General features: G+C 39.5%; 1 protein-coding gene across 2 annotated transcripts in view; it reads left to right on the plus strand.

The window, feature by feature from the left end:
* LOC147326243 (netrin receptor UNC5D-like) overlaps nt 1-13,376 on the plus strand; it is a 189,160-nt gene that overhangs the window by 125,288 nt on the left and 50,496 nt on the right. The window lies entirely within an intron of this gene.

The following is a 13,376-nucleotide window of genomic DNA, read 5'->3' on the forward strand; positions in this document are numbered from 1 at the left end:
GAGGTGATTTTTGATTGTATAGGTTAAACTTTGGGAATGAGTGCTTTGCAACTGACCACGTTTTATTCACTTTACTGTGCAAACGTCTCGAGCCACCAGTAGTTTATTTCTGAAAGTTTTTAGAGTTTTTCTTTGGACATTCTTTGCTTTTTCACTCAGACTTTGTATATTACTTGCTTCAAAGTAACTGTTACTTATTTGGTAAGCTCCGTAACATTGACCTAGGAATCATTCAAGCACACTGAATCCTCTTAATTTGAAAAAATGGACAACTCGAGGACAAAATATAAAGGTTCAGGCCTGAAAAACTATCTACAGCAGATCAAAAGTATCTGAAATAATGCTCTTAAGAAAATAATCCAGCAAAGACCAAACACAGGACCTTCAGTTTATCTATCTACTGTTCACCGAAGTTTCATCAGAAATGGTGGCTGCCATTCCTAACAAAAAGAAAATAGGGTGAAAAGGCTGAAGTCTGCCAATTACACAGGAACTGAATTGAAGTGTCATCGGGTCTTATGGAGTGATGAATCCAAATCTGAGATTTCTGGTTCAAATATGTGTCAATATGTAGAGAGGAGGTCAGGAGAGAGGCATAAACAGTGAGTGCCAACAGCCATCTGTAAAACTTGGTGAAGGCTTTATCATGGTTGCCTTTCAGACACTGGTGTTGGGGATTCTTTAAAAGTGTCATCAGTATTTTGACCCACTATGTAATACCATCTGGAATGCACCTAACTGGAAATTGCTACATTTTTTTTAGCATAGCAACAATTCCAAACACACTGCCAATGTAGTAGAAGCCTGGATAGATACCTGGATAGAAAAATACACACAATGAAGACTATCGGTCATGAACTGGTTTTCCTCAACACTATTGAAGCAGTGTGGGATCCCCTTGACAGAGAACAGAGCAAAAGGCAGCCAACATCCAAAGAAGTCCTTCAAGAAGCCCGGAGAACTAAGATGTTTGCAAATATAAAACAAAATGAGGCAGCTATATATATATATGGGGGGCGTATATATATAGCTGCTGTGCACCTGCAGTTTAGAGGTGCTGGAAGATGGCCTTTTGTTACAGAGTCAGGCTAGCTGTTCATCCCATGAGACATGAGATCAGCATCAGTCTTATTTTTTTGCTCTCATCACAAAGGTGAATTACTCCTAACCCCCAAATTCCAAGCTCTCCCATTTAGATACAGTTTTTTGAGCTGTTACAAAAAGCAAAGTTTCTTGCGTGACGCCAGGCATTGTTGGATGAAGGGGAGACGCTTTGGATGGGCTAATCAAAATCATGAATCAGTGAGGGAAGAGCTAAAGCAGACAACAAGATGGAGGGCTGTGGGGACAAACATTAAACTTCTCCGACAGTCTCATTACTGCTCTCATACCTTTTGAACAGATCTGGCAATCAGAGTGGCGTTTTGAAAACAACTCACTAAAAAAAGAGTTTCTCCAAGCATGTTGTCTGAATAATGCAGAGTTTGACGTGAATGTAATAAGGCAAAACAATCCGCAGCTGAAAACAGATGCTGTGGCATTCAATAACAAATAGTGGAGATGTGTGATATAGCCCAGTTAGATTTTCTAGTGATGTACTTAAACTAATGTTTGGGCTGTACATTAACTATAGAAATCAAAAAACACAATAGGAATAATTTATTAATGCCATTACTACATTTGGCATTTTTGTATTTTTATCACATAAAAGCTAAAATGCTTTTCAAAAATTGAAAGTAAAACACCACTTTGCCAGACAAAAAAGGAGGCCATGACACATGGGAATATTGCCTGCTGGTAATCTGGTGTTTTCAGATAGGAGGGGGGGTGAGAAGAGAACTAATGGTCATGAGAGCAGTGTGAACTTTTAATCATGTCTGATTTCTTTTTTCTTTTTTAACCCTAAACTGCTTGTGTCCGTTGCAGCCACGGGATGTCACATACACTGGCACAACAACAAAGATCTAATTGAGCAGTCTGATGTGCGCAGAAGTCTGTGTGGTTATTCTGCAGCAGCCTACTTCTGTTTGCACATGATTTAATCAATGTAAACACAGTGAATCACTGCACACAATGGCTCTGCCCAGTGCTCTACTTTTCAAATTAGAGGCTGCAGATTTATCACCAAGCTGTCCTGCTTCCTTTAGACAGGCATGTTTAATTAAAGTAACTAAAGGAAAAGGTTGTCGTATTTCTTTTAGTATAAAGCACCTGTGTGTGCTTAGTATCACCTATTAATTTCCAACTCGTTGAATTATCTTTTCTGAACTTTCGTCTCCTCATTTGTAAATGCTAACTCAAATGTATTATTTTAATTTTTAGCATTATTCCTGGAGTTGTGGCTCAGTGAGAACTGACAGAACCTGGTTCTTTTCTGCGTGTATTCCCAGCATGCTTATGATCCAGCTTTCACCAAAATACCAACACTTTGCTTTTGTGCAACCTCATTTGAATGAAACTACAACTACTCTCTGTGCCTCTTCTCACACATTTGTGCCAAACACACTATGCAATAAATGAAAATACCAAAGAGAAAAACACCAACATTTAAAAGTGCTACTTGTGGCCTGTCATAAAAAGTAAGCTGTTGGTGAGGTATCCAAAGGGAGGATGCTTTACTTTATAACAAACACAAAGCAGAAAATGACCACTCGGTTGACTCATAATTGGCAAGACAGTAAAAATAATGTGTCACTTACTTGGCATCTGCATCCAGTCAAAGGCATGAGAGTGAAATATGTAATTGCAGTCACAGAGTCCAAGTCAGCAGCCCACAAGGAATAAGAGACGACCAAAATCTCCTTCTTGAGGCTAAACTGCAGTATTATTTTTTTCTCTCCCTATCAGAGAAAAGAATTTTCTAGATTTTTATTTGCCTTCTAGGCGGGTTCTTGTTCAGTTATTGTAAAAATTACATTAATGATATCACAAGTGGTTAAAAAAGCGCATAATTTTTACTTGACTGACTTATTCCTAGAGGGCAAAACGTTCCAACATACTGAACAGCCAGAGCTACAGCCCAGACGTGTTCATTTTCTGTCTTCGGCCACAAATATTTAGATCGCCTCTCAGAAGTGGCAAGTTTTGGGCAATGCATGCAATCCATTCTGCTCCTGCTGTTTCTGTATTTCAATGAGTAAAAAGAGTCCCTGACATTCATATATATTTCATCTGGATGAGCCAGAAATTCTGTCTGGGAACAAGATACTCTGATTATTCAAGATATTCTGTTGTCAATTAAAAGGTTGGAGCTAATTAATTAATGCTAATAAGCTACCTAAGATCAATTATGAGTAAGTAGTTTAATCTTTTAGGCATTTTGAAGGGCTTAAGAAACAAAACACATTGGTCAGAGGTACAAAAGTAATTGGACAAAGTAACATCATTCATGTAAATCGTTTGCAGGCTATGACTCCCTGAAGTCAACAACCCATGGACATCACCAGATGCTTTTTGCTCCCTTGAGATGAGAATTTACAGTTGACACTTTCAGTTGCTGCTTGTTTGTGGTTCTCTCTGCCTTTATTTTTGTCTTCTGTTCCTGAAAGGCATGTTCTTTATAGGTGAGATCAGGTGACTTACTTTGCACTATGGTGTGAATCTTTATCCATTTGGGATCCTGTCAGTTTTGCAGCATTTGGTTGAATATGAGCAGAGCCTGTTTGTTTTTGATTCACAGGACAAACTCATACTGCTACTTCGGTCACAGTTTTATCAATAAACATTTGTGTCCCAGTTCCATTGGTAACCATACATCCACCATGTTTTACATATATGGAAAGCACAGTTGTAGATCCAGGCAATGATACATTGGCAATGATACACTAACAAAAGTTTTTGACTTGTCTGCATTTTGTGAAGTTTCTTTTCTGAACCATGAAAATAGTTCATTCATGTGCTTTAGTTGTTTTCTGTGGTCTTTCAGGCCTTTTTGTTTTGCCGAGTTGGTCCAGATTGGTGACTCGGCAACTCCTGAAGTTTTTACCGTCTTTCCTATAGGTTCATTTTGGTTTTTCAGCTGAAAGACCACCTCCATCATTTGCACTAAAATGTCTTTTTAGCTTTCACATTTAAAATGATATTATTAGAAAGTTAGAAAGCATAGATGTAACACTAATAATAAACTTCAGATATTAAGTCTACTTCATTTGTCCTGAAATAAGAAGGGAATGGACCCCACCTGTCCATGTAACTTCTTGTCAGTCAGTTATCCAGTTAATTTTGAGCCTTTGAGAATGGGGGACCCTCTATTCTTTCTTTCTTTCGTTTTTTTGTGCAAAATCCCTTGAATTAAAGCTGAAAGTATCCACTTCAAACATTGGCTGTTTGATTTCAACTCAACACTATGGTGGTGTAGAGAGGCAAAACTTCAAAAATTGTGCCTTTGTCCAACAAATTATGGACCTAACAGTATCTGGCAGACTGCAGAGGGAAACCGTGTTTCACCATCCAGGTTGGAGAGATATGAATGGGCAAATTGATATTGAAACTACTAATATAGAGAACATGACCCTGTCAGATTAACACTTGTAATCATTTCATTTATTTAAAATCCTAGAAAATACATTGAGGGAGAACCCTCATTTTCAATAGCACTGGAGTGAATAATAATACATAAATGTAGCAATGAACGTGCTCTTTATTGTGTGTGCACTCTGTGCTTTAGATCTTCACAATCAGCCAATTTTTATGTGCCACAAAGGGTCTGTGATCAAACCATATTTTATTCTGGGATCAATATGGTGTCCCTGTATTTTAGGGAAAGGCAAAATTTGACTTTTTTAGAAAACAAAATGTAAGTAATTATTGCTGTGTGTCAGTTATAATGATTATGCTCCCTCCTGATTGCAAAGAGCTCGGAGAATAATTTAACAAAAACAAAAATTAGACATCAGAGGGTTAAGGCTACACAGGACTGTAATCACTAGGGATGGGTATTGTTTAGGTTTTATCCAATACCAGTACCAAACCAGTACTTTTGACACGGTGCCGGTGCTTAAACGGTGCTTAAAGAATGGAGAACACAAAATTGCCTACTACGCTTGCAAAGGTAAAATAATTGGCTAGAATCCAAAGTGTATGACATTTCAGGAAAAAAAAGAACTGTGGTGTGTCTGTGCGCATTTTTTAGAAGTGAGGGGTGTGTCTGTGCGCAGTTTTTAGAAGTGAGGGGTGTGTCTGTACGCAGGTTTTAGAAATGAGGGCACTTCTAATGGCACCGGATACCGGTACCCATCCCTAGTAATCACCAAGCATGCATGTCTTGCATCCTTATAAAAAGTAAGACTTAAAGGGCAGAAATTCTTATCCTCACAATCAACAAAACACATTATAAACCAGCAAATGTTTGAAAAAATAGACAGGGGTATTGGCAGGCTGTTTATTAACAATTAAAGATGAAATTTTCAAACGAATTATTAATTATTTGTAATTTGTTTCACTTTAACCATTAAAGTGCAGTAAAAACAACTATTTAATAATTTAATAACTAAAAAACAATTTTGAAAAATCAACACTCACACACACACAGATGTTTCAACAAATGCTTCATCAGTCCATCCAAGCACTCAAATGCTACTCTTTAGTGTCTTGATAGAGACTGGAAACAATGAGTTTGGTAGAGGTTTAGTTTATATTTTCAGTTGATGTCGGAAGAGAGAGTGAGTTAGATCACTTGATATATTGTTGCTAAGCACACACTGCTTTAAAAACTACATTGAATTGTATCCCTTTCTTCCAATAATCCTAACACAACCTGTCCAACATGACAGAGCAGCAAATCCTTTCCTTAGCTGCTTATCTGACTATGGTAACACCTTTGCATATAGTTTGTGCTGTATCACACCATGGTATATATGATGTCACACATGATTCTTTTTTTTGACACATTTAATATGAGATGATAAACATAACACCCTTAGATGATGTGTTTTGACAAGACTGCAAATGACTAAAGTTCAGTTCATTCACCACCCAGTGAAAGGGTTTATCATTAGAGTTCTTAGAGTTATCAATGAGATAGTTAACTTTTAGTGTAGTACAGGTTTTCAGTAGTTTGGTCAGCACACTGTTAATTAATGCAGGAAAGCAATAACAGAAGTCAAAAAGCAAGGGTGGAAGGAACCATAATGTAAGTCTTGGCGAGGAATAGGTGGCGTAGCCTGACTGAATTTACAGCATCTTACCAAAATCTAAATGCATGTTGTATTTGTATATTTATGCAATAAGTCAATTTCCCTGTGGGTATCTATGACTGTTTGAGAAGTGTAACTGCATACTGTGTTTGACGCATCAAAAATGGGTGGTTGGTATTAACCAAATAGACCGACTTTGCTAAATGGGCCATTAATGTATGCATGCCTTAGCTTTAGCACTAAAGGCAACTTTGAAACATGAGAATGATCGGCACTGACAGTAATGGGAGTCTGACATAAACACAAACAGAGAGCTTTCTGTAGGGAACATATTCATATCCATATTCATACATTGTTATGCAGTTCCTGAAACTCTGAGGGGTTGTCTTGTCTAATGGATGAAACATTAGACAAGATACGGAGAAAGTGAAATTTACTGTGGGAGAAAAGAAAAGAAGAGACAAACTAAATTATGGCATAGAAAGTTTAGCACCCCGAAGGCTTAAATGATTTTTAAATTGCTGGAAATTTGATCGGAAGGCATCTTCATATTCACTCTGAGTACAAACCTATAGTTTGGATTTTGTAAGAAAAATAAAGGCATCACTGACCGGCATATAGGAAAGCACAATTACTGCTGAACGGTACAACAACGTAATCTATTTACTTATCCCTTTGTGATTGCTCATTTTTCTAAACCTGAGGCAGACAGAGCTACGCTGGATATTCCATGTAATCATCACTACCCACATTCTAGCCTCCCTTCAAGAAAACAACACACACAGATAAACTATGTTTTTAGGGAGTAGCGTCAAATCTGTGTGCGCGTTAAATCTATGAGTTTCTGCTTTTTGGTTGGAAATGGGCTTGGCTTAAGATTCTAAAGACAGCGCACCACATGCTCTGACCCGAGTACGATGACTTTATTTCTGTCTCTTCTGAAGTGCTGTAAGAGAGCTTGAGAGATGGAAATGAGTGATAGAACTCAAAAGATAATTGAAGGACAGAGTGAAAGAAGAGGAGATAGGAAGGTGGAACAGAGGGGATATCTGTGCCAATAGACTTCAGCTGAAAGCATGATACTCTGATTGAGAGATAAGAGAAAGAGGGGATAATAGGAGAAAGAGGACATTGGAAATAGAGAGGATGATTGTGGAGCGAATGAGAGGCTGAAAATGGATACTACATTGGTTGTCTCGAGAAGGAGAGGATAGCAGCTCATGCAGATCTAGTGATGAACTGATTAAAGGAGAGTGTGTGAGTACCCACTGCACACAGGAAGTATGGATATCCATTCCTGTTGATGTCCTGTCAGCAGACTGACCCCACTGCTGTGCATTGTGATCCTAGAAGTCGGCGTGATACCATCAGCCATGCATAAAGTCACAACAAAGAAAGGAAGGTGCGGACTGGTGAGAGGAAAGCGAGGTGCCTTCGAGTCTCTAAGTGTCGCAAACTATTAGTTAAAGAAATGTAAGTGAAACAAATGAAGTGGCCCACAGAGTGAAAACTACTTATGTATGCAGAAGTGGTTCCTAATAAGCATCCATGCGGTTTTTGGATAAACATAAACAAGGCAACTGGGGGAATGACACAAATAAGGACTCGCAGCATTTTAATGGCTGAATTATCATGATTTTTTTATGCATGAAGTAATGCGTCCCTTTGGTTCCAGGATTAAGTATGACACACACAGCTGGGACCAGACTGAAGATGTTGCTGGGAGCATGTTCCGCTTGTCTAGCAGGGTTCGTCTGTGTCTGGCCTTCAGCCAACCCTCATAGCCCCCACATGCTGAGATGCATGCCGCAATGTCACATCACACAAACATTTCCCCAAAGCTGGGTTCACATCAGACAGACGCTTTCCTAAAGCTATATCCATCCACCTCAACCCTCAGCCCACGCCGTGTCACCCACTAACTATGTACACAGCTGCCTCAGAAGGATCCCTCCGACAAACAGAATGCTGAAAATCCCCTTTTGCTGTGGCGTTAAGTACGACAGAGACATCCTGTGGACTGAGCTGAGCCGGACTAGTCAGGCCCTGTCGGATCAAGCCACTTGTAGTTGGCGCTGCCTGGCTCTCCTAGGGCCTCTTCATCAACTCAGCCAAGGCGAAACAATAGACTAAAGCTAGTAGGAAGACACCACAGGCCTCATGCCAAATGCACTAAAAGAGAGACAGTGAAGGAAAGAGAGAATGAGAGCAACCCAGAACGGTACGTGAGCATCAGGATTGGTATGTCTCTTGTGAAGGCTAGATTAGAGATATATTAGTGTACATGATTAAAGAGGCAAGAGAAGCTTACTCTTCATTGAGGTCTGTTGTCAGGGCTTTGTGGTGCACTGTCAAAAGCTATTGGCATGAGCCTGAAGGGAAAGCAGAATGAGCACAGGAGGGAAAAAGTGGTAAAACAGAAATAAACGGGCACCTAGGGACAGGCGCGTGCAAGGAAGTGAATGGATGTTAGTATTCCTGAATGCACCATCAGGACCAGCATGACTGAGCAGTTATTGGATAATTTCTCTAACATGGTGTCACTTAGTGGCATTTCAGGACACTTGAAAAAAGGGAATAGACCCTTTGATCTCTGCCTAATGTGGTGGAAGCTTGTACTCGGAATAACTTTCAAAAGAACAGCCAGAGAGACAATACCCACCCTTCCAATTTGGGCTTTTATTACCAGTTTCTCAAGGATTTGTACACATTTGTGAGGGAAAGACATATAAGAATACTGAGATTATTTTTTGTAAGTTTGCTTTTGCATAATTATAAACAGCTTGACAGGGAAGACGTCACTTTTATTTTCTTCCTTTTAATTTTTGTTTAATGGTGACTGTGTGCCAGAGAAAGGTGTTTTTGCACTAAGTCTGCAGAGCTGTAGCTCCCTTCACCTCAGAATAAATTTCGCCTGCTTTCAGCTTAAAATTTGGCATCAGGGACAGCAAACTGGTGGTTTTTTGTTGTTTTTTTTCTGCTTCCCTCATCATTAATAATGATGAGAAGCTCTGCATTTGGAGCTCACATCCTCCACCGAGAGAAGTGACCTATTATAATCCCGATCTGCCCCAAAATTTAATGAGTTCTTTCCTTCCCCATGTTCCACCTTCCCATCAAGTTTCATTAAATTCACCATTGTGATTTGGTTATCCAACAGATAAAGAAACTGATCATCATCATGTTGCCTCAATAAAGAGGCAATATGACCACCCCATTAACTAGTCTCCTTACCTTTAAATTATTTTCATACTCATAAGCCCAGTGGATCAACTGGACCAGTTTTCTATTGTCCATGCACTGTAGTGTACTTAAAAAACTACTACTATTTTAGCAGCTCGTATTTTCTCTGTATTGACAATTGCATATCTTACTCTTAGGTTCAGGGTGTACAGTCATTTGGCGAGGCGTATGTTTTATGGCGCCGCAGACCTGGCAACCAGCCTGATAAAAAAAAGTCCATGTAAACATCAGCTGTGTAAACAACATTTAGCTCTAAAAATAGACGAATATGCTGAGAAGTGGACCGCTGGTGAAGTCCAGGCTTTATTAATGCTGTATGCGAATGAGAAAATACTGACTTGCCCGATTCTTAACCTGCTACTGGGACGTTTACACAGGAATGTAATGCTGAGAGAAAAGGATGAAACTGGATTACAGGGAGTGCAGAATTATTAGGCAAATAAGTATTTTGTCCACATCATCCTCTTCATGCATGTTGTCTTACTCCAAGCTGTATAGAAATATCTCAAGACTGATTCTTCTAAGGTTTTATGGACTGATGAAATGAGAGTGAGTCTTGATGGGCCAGATGGATGGGCCCGTGGCTGGATTGGTAAAGGGCAGAGAGCTCCAGTCCGACTCAGACGCCAGCAAGGTGGAGGTGGAGTACTGGTTTGGGCTGGTATCATCAAAGATGAGCTTGTGGGGCCTTTTCGGGTTGAGGATGGAGTCAAGCTCAACTCCGAGTCCTACTGCCAGTTTCTGGAAGACATCTTCTTCAAGCAGTGGTACAGGAAGAAGTCTGCATCCTTCAAGAAAAACATGATTTTCATGCAGGACAATGCTCCATCACACGCGTCCAAGTACTCCACAGCGTGGCTGGCAAGAAAGGGTATAAAAGAAGAAAAACTAATGACATGGCCACCTTGTTCACCTGATCTGAACCCCATTGAGAACCTGTGGTCCATCATCAAATGTGAGATTTACAAGGAGGGAAAACAGTACACCTCTCTGAACAGTGTCTGGGAGGCTGTGGTTGCTGCTGCACGCAATGTTGATGGTGAACAGATCAAAACACTGACAGAATCCATGGATGGCAGGCTTTTGAGTGTCCTTGCAAAGAAAGGTGGCTATATTGGTCGCTGATTTGTTTTTGTTTTGTTTTTGAATGTCAGAAATGTATATTTGTGAATGTGGAGATGTTATATTGGTGTCACTGGTAAAAGTAAATAATTGAAATAGGTATATATTTGTTTTTTGTTAAGTTGCCTAATAATTATGCACAGTAATAGTCACCTGCACACACAGATATCCCCCTAAAATAGCTCAAACTAAAAACAAACTAAAAACTACTTCCAAAAACATTCAGCTTTGATATTAATGAGTTTTTTGGGTTCATTGAGAACATGGTTGTTGTTCAATAATAAAATTATTCCTCAAAAATACAACTTGCCTAATAATTCTGCACTCCCTGTATAAAGAAGTAAAAAACAACACTGACTGCATGTGTGACGAGCTCTGCTGTGCCATCTGTGCCACATGCAGCATTTTAGTGTTTTTGTGCTACAGTGTTATAGCACTAAATATTAAATTGAACCCATCCCCCCTTTCAGCCTGGTTGCAGCCGCTGGGATCAACAACTTTTTCTGTCTGTCTTTTCAACTTTGTTATAATCATGAACCCACAAAACACAGAGCTGAGATGACATCCTTCATCTTGTTTTTGGAGTTTTTGCTGCTCTGCCAACTGCCAACATCACATTACTGTTACATCTGGCTGCTGTAAATGCTAATAGAGAATAAAACCCTTAAAGGTATGTGGTGAGCAGTCCTTCTCAGAGATTCCCCAAAACGAATGCATTTAATAATTAGTTTTTATTCATCTCTGGCTCTCTTCCACAGTGTGCCTTTTGCCCTGCCTCCCTCAACTTAACCCCAACCCATCAAAGCAGATGGCTGCTGGAAGTTTCTTCCTGTTAAAATTGAGTTTTTCCTTCCTACTGTCGCCAAGTGCTTCCTTGAGGAAGGTTTTCTGATTGTTGGGTTTTTTTCTGTATTATTGAAGGATCTTTACCTCACAGTATAAAGAGCCTTCAGGCAGGTGTTGTTGTGATTTTGCGCTATATAAATAACAGTGAAAAATTTAACAGAACTGTGTGGTGTTAAAGTGCCTGCTGTAAAGGCCGTGTAAAAGTAATAGTAGTAGTGTATGAATGGTGTATGTGTGTTTCCTGAGTTCTCAGTGTCAAAAGAAAATGAGAGGGTCAAAGGGAAACAAATCCACCTGTCCATATTAAAATAGCTGAATTTCAGTGGCACACCACCCCTGCAAATTTCTCATGATTTGATTTGACAAAATTGTCCCTCTCAAGGGTGCAATCATGTGTTTTTTTATTTTCCTGCAGTTAAATGTTCTTCACTCTCACTTAATCAGGACTCTTGATTACGTCTCTAATTTGTTACAGTGGAAGGGAGGAGTGCACTGAGTGTGGGGGCTTATTGTACATAATATCAGCCAGTCATTGCAGAGGATTACAGTGTCTTCAGAGAACATTTCTGTTTAACATTACTTCATTAGGCTCCCTTTGATAACCTTTCATTTCCCATTATTAGTTTCCCAGCCCATGTCTAAGCTGCCGTCTATGTACGGAATGATGGCAAACGCCTGTGGAGAGACGACTCCTCTACAAGTGTAGGTCTGTGTAATTAAGCAATAAGCCACATGAGGCCAAGCTTTATGGTGATTTTTGAACAGCTGTTATGAGATATGCTGTTAAGTAAGATTTGGTAGCTGTCCCATAAATCAAAGACGATCTGGCTTTAGGACGTTTTTTAAAAAGTTTTACTTATATGGAAATCAAACCATTGTTGATTGAGTGTATACATCAGTAATTACATTTCTATAGAGAAAATATTCTTGTATGTGGGGAAGTCACCCATCCCCATGCTGGATTCTGCATGCCTACAGATAAGTAATTGAAAACAATGCATCCATACATCCCAGTGTTATTGCTGTCAGTGTAATGTCATTGATAACAGCCTCACAGTTTGCAATTATCTCTCCGAGAGTCATATCAGAGTTGTATTAAAATACTACTAAATGGAGACCCAATTATTTTTCTAGCAAAACACCAGAAGCCAGAGGAAACAGAGTATTAATGCGGCACTGAGCATCCAACTTTTGGCAATTTTTACAGCTGTCTTTTGCAGTTTTTATCATTCTAAGACATAATAGACCGAGAAGAACCAGCTCCAGATGGAGGTTTGTCAGCGAAAAAACTGCCTATGGTGGAAAAAGTCCAATTAGTCCATTGTTAGTTTGTTGGCTTCATTTGAGAACAGAATTCACTCCTTTGGTGTACTTCTATCCAAGCAGCCACTGGGCAAGAGACAGTGCAGTTGTGTCAGGTTGCCGTTCATCACAAGGTTACCACAGAGAGACAGACAACCAGCCATGCTGGTATTCATACTACCAGATGTAGAGCACCCAGAAAAAAACAAACAGAAAGGTCTCAGCTGACCAGAAAATTTTAAGCCTGTGCTCCAGCACATTGTTCATTTTAACACTACTATTAGAAGTCAAACTCAAGAAATGATGACATGAGTGCATATAGTTACTGCACTTCATTTACATTTCTGTTGTAGGTCATTGCTGCTCCAGGCTCTAATACTAGTTTCTTTCCAGGGGTGGGTCTTTGTTATTATCTTATTCCACAGTGTTCAGGTTTAATTGCATGCTGCTGGGAATGACAACTTTGGTCACTAGAAACTGAACATTAGCTCCCCGTTACTCTGCGTACACATATTAATAAGTCTGTTCAACCTGGATGGCTGAAATTGAGCTTTCTGCAAAGCTAGACAGACATCACACGTGTTGGGTGAAAGCTACAATTTCCTTGATACCCAATGAAGCTACCCTATTATGCATTAATGGTCCAAGCTTGTCATCTTGCGTGCATGGTCTGGCATACTTGATATACAGCACTTTTATATTCTCATCTGTAGTCTCAGAAACTTATCT

Source organism: Aulonocara sp. 'chitande type north' Nkhata Bay, linkage group LG7 (assembly GCF_057382095.1).
Source record: "Aulonocara sp. 'chitande type north' Nkhata Bay isolate Kocher_YH1m ecotype deep benthic linkage group LG7, A_spYH_male_GT1.1, whole genome shotgun sequence".
Classification (NCBI taxonomy): domain Eukaryota; kingdom Metazoa; phylum Chordata; class Actinopteri; order Cichliformes; family Cichlidae; genus Aulonocara; species Aulonocara sp. 'chitande type north' Nkhata Bay.